Genomic DNA, 12005 nt, shown 5'->3' on the forward strand with positions numbered 1-12005 from the left:
GAGTTAATGGTGCTATGCAGCAATAGAGTCTCAGCACATCCACAGTAAACAGGGAAGAGACCGCTTAGATTGACTAGTCTACTGGTGTTCAAACCAGGGTATCCATCTCATACTGTACAAAAGATAGGGATGTCTCTCCAGGCATTAAAAATAACTGTAGAGGCACTTAAGTAAGTATCGGTTTTGAAAAAGTGAGTAAGTCTAATGTGTACTAATCATTGTTCAAATAAAGGACTTATACTTCATTTATTCACACAAAGTTAAAGCAAACAAGCTGACTACTAACAGATGATAAAAATAAAGTCTGATGAACGAGGTCCTGGTGATATTTGGGATGCAACTCAAAAGTTCAGAGAATTTACTTGCAAAGCTCTTTCCATACTCATCCACTTATTATGCAAACAAGATTTCCCAGATCTCACATCTGAGGGTTAACATTAGGGAGGGATGGTATAGCTGCTGAACAGTTTTCATATTCTAACAATGAATTATATTAATTAATGACACATTGATTGACTATAAAAGAAAGCCCAGTTATCTTAATTTTAAGAAAATTTTAGTTTTTACTTTATAATTATTATAAAATGTAATATAATTGTATTTTTTACTAACAATGTGCTAGTCATTATTGACTCCAATTCCAGATAAATTTTTTAAAACCTCAGGATGTTATGTTCTTGAACATTTTTAAAAATTCAATAGCATGCTTTTTTTATAGCGAATTAAGAAATAATATATATTACAGAAATCTCCCTTGGAGTTAGGTAACATGGGGGCCTGAGAAGTTCATCAATGAAGCTATCCAGAATAAAAATATATTGCATTAACACAATGCATTAGTATTATATCAGTTCTGTGAAGGAAGTGGAATATAAATGAATTAAAGGAGGAAAAAATAATGCAAAATTTATGACCATTAGGAAAAACCTTGGAGAAACACACACACACACACACACACACACACACACACACACACAGAGAGAGAGAGAGAGAGAGAATTCACAGAGGAAAATTATATATATTCAAGGAGTAAAATATAATATTTTGATATACATTGTGAAGTGATTACCACAATTAAGGTAATTAATCTATCTATCACCTCACATAGTTACCTCTGTGTGTGTGTGTGTGTGTGGTGTGTGTGTGTGTGAATATTTAAGATCTGTTCTCTTAAGAAATTTCAAGTATATAGTACATTATTATTAACTACAGTCACCATGATGCACATTAGGTTTCCAGAGTTTATCTTGTGTCTCCAAATTTGTGTTCTTTGACCAACATCTGTCCATTTCCTCTACTCTCCAACCTCTGGTAACCACCTTTCTACTCTGTTTCTATAGGCTCCACATTTTTAGATTCCACATGTAAATGAGATCACATAACGTTTCTCTTTCTGTGTCTAGCTTGTTTCACTTAGCATAACATCCTCCAGATTCATGTATATCGTTAAGCATTTGATGGTGGGTACTAATTCTCTGTGGTAGACAGGGGCCATTGAACACATTTATTTGTTATTCTAAAGAAATTCCATTTTTACAACTACTTAAGCACGTGATAGAAATTTAGGACTCAAAGTTAAAATTCATTTGTGTATGCATGGGTTTAAAAATCACGTTAAAAAGATATATGAACAAAGTTTTTCAAGATCAATGACCTAGAACAAAATGGCGAGCAAAACCTCAAGCTTCATTTATGGGGTTTGCAAGTTGAGTTTATGTGTGGAGATTTGGTAATTCTATTGGCACTTTACCTGGAGGATGACAGACAAAGTGATCTGAGTAACCTGTTCCTAAAACCATTACGATTTTCATGTATGTATGTATGTATGTATATATGTATGTAAGTATGCATGTATGTATTTAGATGTTCTTCCTCTGTCACCCAGGCTGGTGTGCAGTGGTGTGATCATAGCTCACTGTAGCCTGGAACTCCTAGGCTAAAGTGATCCTCCCACCTCAGCCCACCAGTAGTTAGGACTACAGGTTCACACAACCATGTCAGCTAATTTTTAATTTTTTTTGTAGAGATGCAGTCTCTCTACGTTCCTAGGCTGGTCTCAAACTGCCGGCCTCAATTGATACTCCTGCCTTGGCCTCCCAAAGTGCTGGGATTATAGGTGAGCTACCATGCCCAGCCAAACCATTAACATTTTATACTGATTTTAACTATGTAACTGTGGCAATGACTGATCGATGAAAAGGAATATATAGAGACAAAAAGGTTATCAGAATCACACGGCAATTCAGCCCTGAGTCACAACACTGAAACACAAAAGGAAAGCGCTGTTATACAATGGCACTTAGTACAGTGCTTCATGCAATCTGGGCAAGCAACAAATGTTTTTAAAATAATAAGTAATCCTGGACTGCTGATATAAAATTTGACAATTCTTAAGGTACATAAAAAAGAATCCCTTTCTTATATACTATAAGACACAGATACAATAATGTGTATGTCTGTTCACAAATGTAGACGTCTTTGGACACGCTCTTTTCAATTTACAAAGACCCTCCTTGGAATTTTATTTTTTATTTTTGAAAATAATAGCACATAGATGACTCTTCTTTCTCAGTTGTGAAACCCTCTTTCTGTCATTTCCATTCCTACCTTGCTGGAGAAACTTGTTATGAGTAATATTTTGCCTTGAGGTTTTCCTAAAAGTTTAATATTATAATAATAAGGACATTTCATTTCCTTGTATCAAACTATTATTTTAATAATACTTACCTGCCTTGGATAAATTGCCTTTTCAAATTTAGCTTTAGAAAATATTTAAAGACTGATAATTAATTAACTCTATTAATTTGTATACATTTGGAATGAATAATTTTACTAGTTTAATAATTTATTTTGTTGTATTATTCCCTAATTCTTAGTGAATACAATTTTCACTAGATATTGTTTTAAGATACTACAAGAAATAATTGATATCCATTTTACCAGGAATTTGGATGAGAAGGAGCTCTCACTATGTAACAATTTATTTTTCTATATCCTCCAAGAGAATTCCAAGCATTCCCACGTGGTTAACGCCATCTGTTGTAACTACCAAGATGCTATGGGCTGCTTCTCCTTCAGTCTTTATTTACAATCCAAAATGAACATTTGTAATGTGTAAAATTTACAAACAGAAACATGAACTTCCACACAGAATGTGCAGAAATGGAAATTTCTTTTACTTTTCTGCACAGCTGCCTGTTGTGTGGTATTCTGGAGCTTGGGGAATTTGGGGTTTTAGGTCCTTTTGCAAATCAGCTATAAGAGGATAATGAAACTCATCATAATAAACCTGAATTATTAGTATTGTTGATTCAACAAAGACAAATTATGTTTTGTTCGGTATAGGCTTAATGTCAAAGGTATTTACCTGAATTCTAAAGCTTGGAAATTCAATTATCTGCAAAATAGATATAGCTACTATTAATCAGAATGTCTGATTAAGCAGAACTGTGATGAGCCACCCAAAGATCACACCTGATGAAGAGAATTAGGCAAAAATGTGTATAAAAATATTCACAGATGGTTTCTATTTGTGTATCTGTGAGTCTGAAGATCCAGGTCTCACAGTGAAAGCCACATTCTCACATACAAGTTTGCATTTATTACTATATTTATCACTCTATTTACACAACAAATGTATGTTCTAGCTGCAGTCAGTTCCATAGTTCTCAGGCAATTACTGGAATTCATGTTCTGCCTTTGGATATCATGCAATATTCTCTTCATTTTACTTCTGTAGTTTCTTCTGCCTCAAAGTAGAGGAAGTGGGCAGGGGCAGGGAGTCAGGAGTTCATAAACATGCATCTTTGCCACCGCTTTTTCAACAACTAGCTCTATAACTTTAATCAAGTGACTTTACTCAGTCTTATGTCAATTTTCTCATATAACAGTGTGTTGGAGAAGATCACTGTGAGGTTTAACAACAACAACAAAAAAAACAAAGAAGAAGAAGAAATATTTGTATCCTTAAAAACCTTACCAAAAAAAATCCTACACTAGACCCTTGTATGCAAGGCAGATAACAGGAGATTGTTCTGGGTTGAGATCAGAAGACTATAGCCCTGTCCTCTCAGCAGTGCATAGAGTACATCTGAGAAGCCCTAAAAACATACTGTCAAAATATCTGGACTCAATTTTCTCCAAGATTCCTTCCATTCTCCATAAACTGTGATTTAGAATAAAATGCAGATCAGTTATTGAAGACTTGGAAAGAAGAGCAGTTGAAGTTAATAATGAAAATTGCATTTTATATCACCTGTAGATTTCTTTTACTCATATCCTGACATTACCTCTTGGAATGCACAATTAAGAGTTACCTTATTTCTATTACTACTGCTTCTGGAATCACTTGTGTTATGCCAAATTTTCTTTATTTATGAGTGAAAAGAACTTCTATATATCACTGAACAATGCATTCTATTTTCTCATTCATTAAGTGAAGGAACTGGCTTAACTGGTCTCAAGGTTTTTTTCAAAAGACTAATATTCAGTACTTCTCTAAATCTATAATAAAGTTGACCAAATTTAAATATAGATTACTGCACCAAGAAAGTTTCAATGTAAATGAATTTAATTTAATCTATATTTAAATTAGATTTAATTACAATAAATTTTAGAGAAAACTTTGCTATTTCTATAATCAATAATTTACCTATTCTTGTCCATTCTTTCTTCTTTTCCACCTACCTTTTACTCCTATTTTACCACACTAGACTACCAAAAGCTTAGCTATTTCATTAACCTCCACACTCTAGATTAATCTTCCCACTTATACAACCTATCTGCTCAGGCCAGGCAATTCTTCTTAAAGTAGTCCCACTCTGAAATCTCAGAGGCCCTCTTAAATCACCCCTGTGGTTTATTGCAAAAGTGAGCAGAATTCTTTCCCTCTCTCTGTCCATGCTTTTTGTGATGTAACTTTGAAGCAATTCTCATCATGAGACTGGAGTCTATTTTCTGACCCTTTGATTCTGGGCTGAATTTGTGAAATGCATGTTTTTGTTCAACATAGCAGATATAATGATGCAGATCTAAGCCTGTAAGATGGCTTTTTTGTTTGTTTCTGCTCTCTCCTGGTACTTTGCCACCTCCATGTAATCAAACCTGAACTAGACTGGTAAATAATAAGATACACATGGTTCTGTGACCTTCAACTGCCCAGCTGACAGTGGGCCAATATGTGAGAAAGAGGTGATCCTAGACCAGGGAGGCTCCAGTCTACCTACTGGTACATCACAGATGCAAGAGTGACTCAAGGCAAAATCAGCCAATCCTGGTCCAGTTAAACAGAACTGCTTAACTGACCCACAGATAGAAAATAACTGTTTTCCAAGAAATACACGGAATTCTCTAATTTTAAGGGGATTAGTTTCCAGACCCTCCACTTCCATGAGTGACTCTTTCTAGAACTGTCATGCCTAAGGATAAATGATTCTGTGGTCCAAGTTTCCTGCTAGTATTTCTCTCTCACTTCTTCCTCACAAGATCCCACTTCAAAATACTGGTTTTGGGAACCATCCACACTACATTATTGCACCAAATAGTTTTAAGAAGTATGGAAGCAAAAATGTTTGACAACCATCACGTTATTGCCAAGCACATTTTCTAACCTGCAAACTTTGTCACTTTTCTCGCTAGTTTAAAACACTCCAGCAGCTTCTCATTATTCATAGGATAAGAGTCAAAATCTTCGGCTGGGTGTGGTGGCTCATTCTGGTAATCTCAGCACTTTGGGAGGCCTAGGCAGGCATATTGCTTCAGTTCAGGGGTTCGAGACCAGCCTGGATGACATGGTGAAACCCCATCTCTACAAAAAATACAAAATACAAAAATCAGCCGACCATGGTGGTGCGTACCTGTAGTCCCAGCAATTCTGGGAGCTGAGTTGGGAGGTTATCTTAAGCCTAGGGCTGCACTCCAGCAAGACCCTATCTAGGGAAAAAAAAAAAAGTCGTAGTCCTTTACATGGTGCTCAAGACACACCAAAAACTAGACCTAATTTCCCAATTTTATTTCCTTTAACAAAACTGTTTTAGTTTCGTTGTATCACTTTTAAGACTTTGGGGAGTTGGATTGCTCTGTCTCCTGCCTTCGCTTTGAAAGCCTTCTCCTTACACCTTCCTCTCTGTTTTTCCAAAGCCCACTCTTCCTTACCATTGTTGAAAGCCCAGCTTCCTCCTCCATGAATGCCCGTCTGCATCATCCAGCACCTCTCAGGCAGAAATCATCTTCCTTTTTTTTTTTTTTTTTTTTGAGACGGAGTCTCGCTCTGACGCCCAGGCTGGAGTGCAGTGGCCGGATCTCAGCTCACTGCAAGCTCCGCCTTCCGGGTTTAGGCCATTCTCCTGCCTCAGCCTCCCGAGTAGCTGGGACTACAGGAGCCCGCCACCTCGCCCGGCTAGTTTTTTTGTGTATTTTTTGGTAGAGACGGGGTTTCACCGTGTTAGCCAGGATGGTCTGGATCTCCTGACCTCGTGATCCGCCAGTTTCGGCCTCCCAAAGTGCTGGGATTACAGGCTTGAGCCACCGCGCCCGGCCAAATCATCTTACTTTTCTTTTTAAAAATTTTCAGAAGACTTTATTTTAATCTATTTCAAACTCTTTTTGCTCATTTTATTTTTATGCTTATGTTTACATCTCGTAATTGTGATTTTCTAGTAGAGTAAATAGTTTACTCATCTTGTTACCTCCTTAGTGGCTTCTTAAAGGAGACTTAAGTATTTGTTGAATGACAAATCAATGAATAAGTAATAAACATTTTACCTAGTGAGAAGAAGAAACAAGGGTTAGAGATTTTTTAAGAGCTGGGGTGGGAAAGATCTTAGGCCATTTGTGTTTGCTAATTGGGTTTACTCAAAGGAAAAGTAACTATCTAGTATCTTCATGGCAGGGGATGATTTTCCAGCTTGGACTAAAGATATCGTACTGATGTTAGCCTTCTAAAGAGGTTATATTTCTATCTTCCCACCAAGCCTGAGAAATAGGGCCCTATCTTCTTTGTTGATTACATTTCAAAGGATGGCTTCCAGGTTCATGAGAAAGACAGTCTTAGGTTGTAAATCTGGCAGAGGGTTTTAAAAATATTTATATTTCTAAATGGCAAAATTAGAAATAACAAGTTTTCTAAGGTAAATACCTAAGGAAATGGTGTGGTCAAAGACCTAGAGGCAAAAAGAAGCCTTCTTAAAGTTTGGCCAAGCTTAAAAAAAAACCCTAAGGCCATCTTGGTCAGTATGAAAAGATACTTTGAAGTACAATGTCTATTAAAGTATTTAAAAGGGTTTTAAAGGTAATTCTTATATTTAACTATCTTTACAAAAGTCTAAGAATTTTAAATGTCATCTGTTCCAACCTTTATCCCAAGTTAGGAATTCCCTCTTGGTTGACTCTGAGAGGTAATTATTCACAAAATTATTTATCAATTACACTGACAAAGTCATTATCTCACAAAGTAGTTATTCTAATTCTACATAATTCTATGTTTTTAATATAAACCCTCAGTATCACTTTCTAACTGTAATACAAAGGCACCTGACTAGCACCTTTTAGGTTAACTATTCCATACATTATGCAAAAATAATATAGTTAAGTAATCCGTACTTCTGTTTTTAGAATAAAACTGGTATATCACCAGCTACCAGTTCTCTAAATTTGAGAGCATGTGTGTAGAACTTATTTTCATCAGAAAATAGTCTGGTGATGCACGTTTTAAAGGCATGTGAAGCAACTTTCATAAAACTTTGGCCATGCTTAAAAAATATGATTAATTCTTTTTCTTTCTCTAAGTGGTGAATAACATATGAAACTCAGACAATTAACATAGAAGTGTCAAAATAATTGACAGAAATGTTGCTTTATCATAGTTATCAGTACAGAACCCTGCTGGTTTTTGTTACTTTCCAGTGAATTTCCTTCATATAATTTTAGCAGCAAACAAAGGTATCTAGGGAAATGTGTGAGGCTATCAAAATATATTGCTGTTCTAATGTGCCTGAAACCTCTGTTTTAAATGCAGTTAGTTAAATTTGCCTACTTATGAAGCATTTTCTCCTTACCTCTGTTCCTTTGCAAAGACTACAGTAATTGTTATAAATATTAAGGTGCCATCATTTCCCTCTGTATCTATTAGCTGGAATCCATAAGTACAGATAACTGCAAGCTCATGCATACTGGATTTACTTTGACCACACTAGGTAGCACATTGAATTCCAATGACACACACTTTGGTAGAGTTAATAACTAATGCAGGATAGAGTTCTATGTTCAACATGTACAACGAAAATCACAAATAGGAAAGAAAGTGACCTTTGAAAACCCCCTAAATCTTCCAGGATTGAAAGATCCTGCCATTTCTTTATTTGAACACCAGATAAATTTCTTTGTGTTAAGACATCATTTTAAGAAAAAATACTTTAAATATACAAATCATATGCTTAGCATACAGTATTGACATAACTGACAGAATATGAGAATTATGTTTGGCAGTTCATGAGCTCTCAGGAAGAATTATTGGAATAATAGTCCTCATTCATGAAATTAGAATTTTCTCTTAGTCTTTCTTTCAGCCTCTCTCTCTCTCTCTCACACACACACACACACGACACACACACACACACACACACACACACACACACACAGAGCCACTGGAATTCAATTTTTCTAAGCTATGGGAAGTTAACCCAAGATAATTCCCTGTCCTTGTGTTAAACTGTGCTGGAACCAAGGAAAAATAATTTATCTGCTAGCCCCAGGAAATACCTGCTTCTAGAAGATAAGACTATGAACCAACTAAACGGATTACTTATCAAGGCTAACAGCTTCTTGATCAAAACTTGCTTCAAGACCCTTGGCTCTATACACCCACCAATCCAAAGTTATAACATCTGAAATGCTACCAAGTTCTGTTTTATTTCTAGTCTTGCAAGACTCCTAGAAAATCACTTGGTTCAGACCCTAAAACCCACAAGTACCTTTTCTTAATTTTCCACGTTGAGACTACTAAAGTTTGTCAAGTTGTGTTTGCTGCCCCTACTGCAGTAAATCTAATAAACACAACTTTGATCAACAAATTTTTTTGATGTTCTTTTTGGGACTCAACAGTTGAGAGCTAAATGTCTCTATGATGTATTTTTACTATACAAGTCTACTTAAAATTCCAACCTCTCTCATTTCCCAACTATTTATACCCTAAGCGTGTAGAATATCTTCTCCTAAACTCTCAACAATCAGCATTCATACAAATTAGCTTCTGATTTTTTTTTTCAATTAACTCCAATATCGTTTGAAATTTGCCCTGAGCCCTCAAACACTTTGATGAGGCCCAGACTCCCAGCTACCTGTCCTCTGCACTCCTTCACTTCCCCCTAGAGAGTCAAGCCTTGTTCCATGATTTGATGATGGTGCTGATCAGTTATACTTTATCCTACCCCGGGTGGTGGACCTGTAAGTGGCCTGCTAGGAACCAGGCTGCACAGCAGGAGGTGAGTGGTGGGAGAGCCAGATTTACCACCTAAGTTCCACCTCCTGTCAGAGAAGTGGCAGCATAGGATTCTCACAGGAGTGAAACTCTATTGTGAACTGCACATGTGAAGGATCTAGGTTGTGAGCTCATTACGAGAATCAAATGACTGATGATCTGAGATGGAACAGTTTCAAACCCACCAACCACCTTTGGTTCATGGAAAAATTGTCTTCCAGGAAACTGGTCCCTAGTACCAAAAAGGTTGGAGACTGCTGCCTTATAATACACATCACTTAGAAATCCCAGTTCTTGTCTATCTGCTAGACAAGATCTAAAAATTTCAGACCATTTCTCCTGCCTTTCAGGGGCAATTTTATGGCCTGTACTCTTAACCCCTCAACCCATGAATCTCTGATAATTTCTGTTTGCCAATATCTTAACTACAGAATAACTGATTTTGACCATTATTATTACATGATTATTACAAATAGAGTTTATTTATATAAATAAAGTTATTATAAATACAACTTATAAGCATGTGTGAATCAATAACTTGATTCCTACTATATAAAATTTAGAACTACAGAAATTCTCTAAACCTAAATTGTCTCCATTATAACAGAAAAAAATAGTAAAATGGATTAAATGATATCAGTGAATATAATTTACAAGCATAAAGTTTCAGAGATACAGTATTTAGTCAGCAGTCTATCAATTGACTAGCATGCTTTGTTTACCATAAAACACAAAAAAAATATATAACCTTTTAAATTGGATGAAAGAACTACTTTGTTAACTTGAGCTGCATTCTTTATTGAAGACAGAATGTAAGAACATTATACTCACATATACTAAAATGACAATATCATCTTGAGTGTTCTAGAACCAGTTATTCAAATTTTTCTGTCTTTTGGGACCCTCACTTCTCATTCCTGGCTCTTGCTGCTGACCTCCTGGCTGTGGTGTGCTCATTAGCATCAGAGTCTGAGCCTGAACAAAGGATGTGAGCTGAGATAAAACTCTATTCTATATGTGACTTCTTGTTAGCAGCCCTGTAAAGTATTTGTTAGAGGAAAGACTCTACTTTTGCATTTCTTCTCTCCTCATTCAGAGAAGGGCCAAGAAAGGCATAGGCTATAAATCCTTAACTTTATGGTCTGTGAACTCTCTGAACTATGACATCAAATGGCTTCAAAGGGATAGCTGTGCCAAAATGTATTATAACTAACATCATTAAGTTCTTCCACTTGGGGATATAATTTTGACTGTTGATCTTTGCAATTTACATGCACATGATACCATGTTTACATTACATATAAACATAAATATGTATGTGCATATTTTAAAGAGATTGATATTTAAGGTTAATGATACTAATAGTATATGTATATTTTTGTGTAAGCATGTAAAGAGTAGATAGCGATACTTTGAAGTTACTGAGGTTTAAAAAGAAAATGAAACAGAAATATGTGTAGGCTTTCTAGTCTGGACTGACTTGACCCTGACTTTCAAATTTAAATGGACAAAGGATATAAAATGGAAAAATCCCCAGATATGGTAGGTGCCTTCTAAAAAAATTTTAAAATTCTTCATCTTTAAGTGACTAAAACAGGATTTTCAGTAAATAAGTTTTGATTCAGCTATTACTATCAAATGAAGCACCTTGGGAGGTTTAAATAGCTGGAGGCATTATTCAGAGACAGAACTTCTCACTGTTCCCTCAGGGCACACATTGTTAGCAATCAGAAGCAGTTAACAAGCTCTCTGCTGTGTTCTCCCTGGTTGCAGCTCTGGAAACTTATGAGTAGTTCTTCAAGAAACACTTGATTAGAATTCCTCACAGTAGTCCAGCTTAGAGGACACAAAGGGCAAATCCAGCTGTGACCATGGCTGTATATAATAAAAAGTTTGGTGATTAAAAGAAAACCCTCCTATCACTGAAGCTAATCCCACGAAAACACAGTGACTCGTTAATAAACTCTGAAACCTTCCTTTACTTTTTTTTTTTTTTTTTTTGGTAACTTGAAAGAAAAAATAATAATATGCTTACTGAAAAAGAAACCTCTATATTATTTTATTTATTTTTGATAATTCTATAGTGTGTGGTTACAACAATCAACACTAAATATGCAAATTTATGAGCAGTGCTTCAAAACTAGTAAGTTTATTTTAGTAATTCAACAAGGAGAAATATATTCACATTTTTCTGTCAGATTGCTGAGGGTCACTTGGACAGTTCTGTGGGGTCAGAAGTTACCTCAGGGCCATGGCAGCTTGAATGTAAGTGGTTCTACATTTCCGGGATCAATCAGGGGTGAACCCTCGTGCAAGCTTCCCTCACCTGCCCTTCTATTTTCTGAGAAGCTGCCAAAATCATTGCACTATATAATACTCTATGGAAGAAATCCAAATCATGCTTTCAGAGATAAAGAAAGGAATTAAATTAAAAGACAACATTAAGAAAATAAATAGGCAAGCCACACAATGAAATAAGAAAAATTCACATGACATTTACCTGGCAAAGGATTTGTATCTGATCTATATA

The sequence above is a fragment of the Macaca nemestrina genome, chromosome 4 (assembly GCF_043159975.1).
Source record: "Macaca nemestrina isolate mMacNem1 chromosome 4, mMacNem.hap1, whole genome shotgun sequence".
In the NCBI taxonomy this organism is placed as follows: domain Eukaryota; kingdom Metazoa; phylum Chordata; class Mammalia; order Primates; family Cercopithecidae; genus Macaca; species Macaca nemestrina.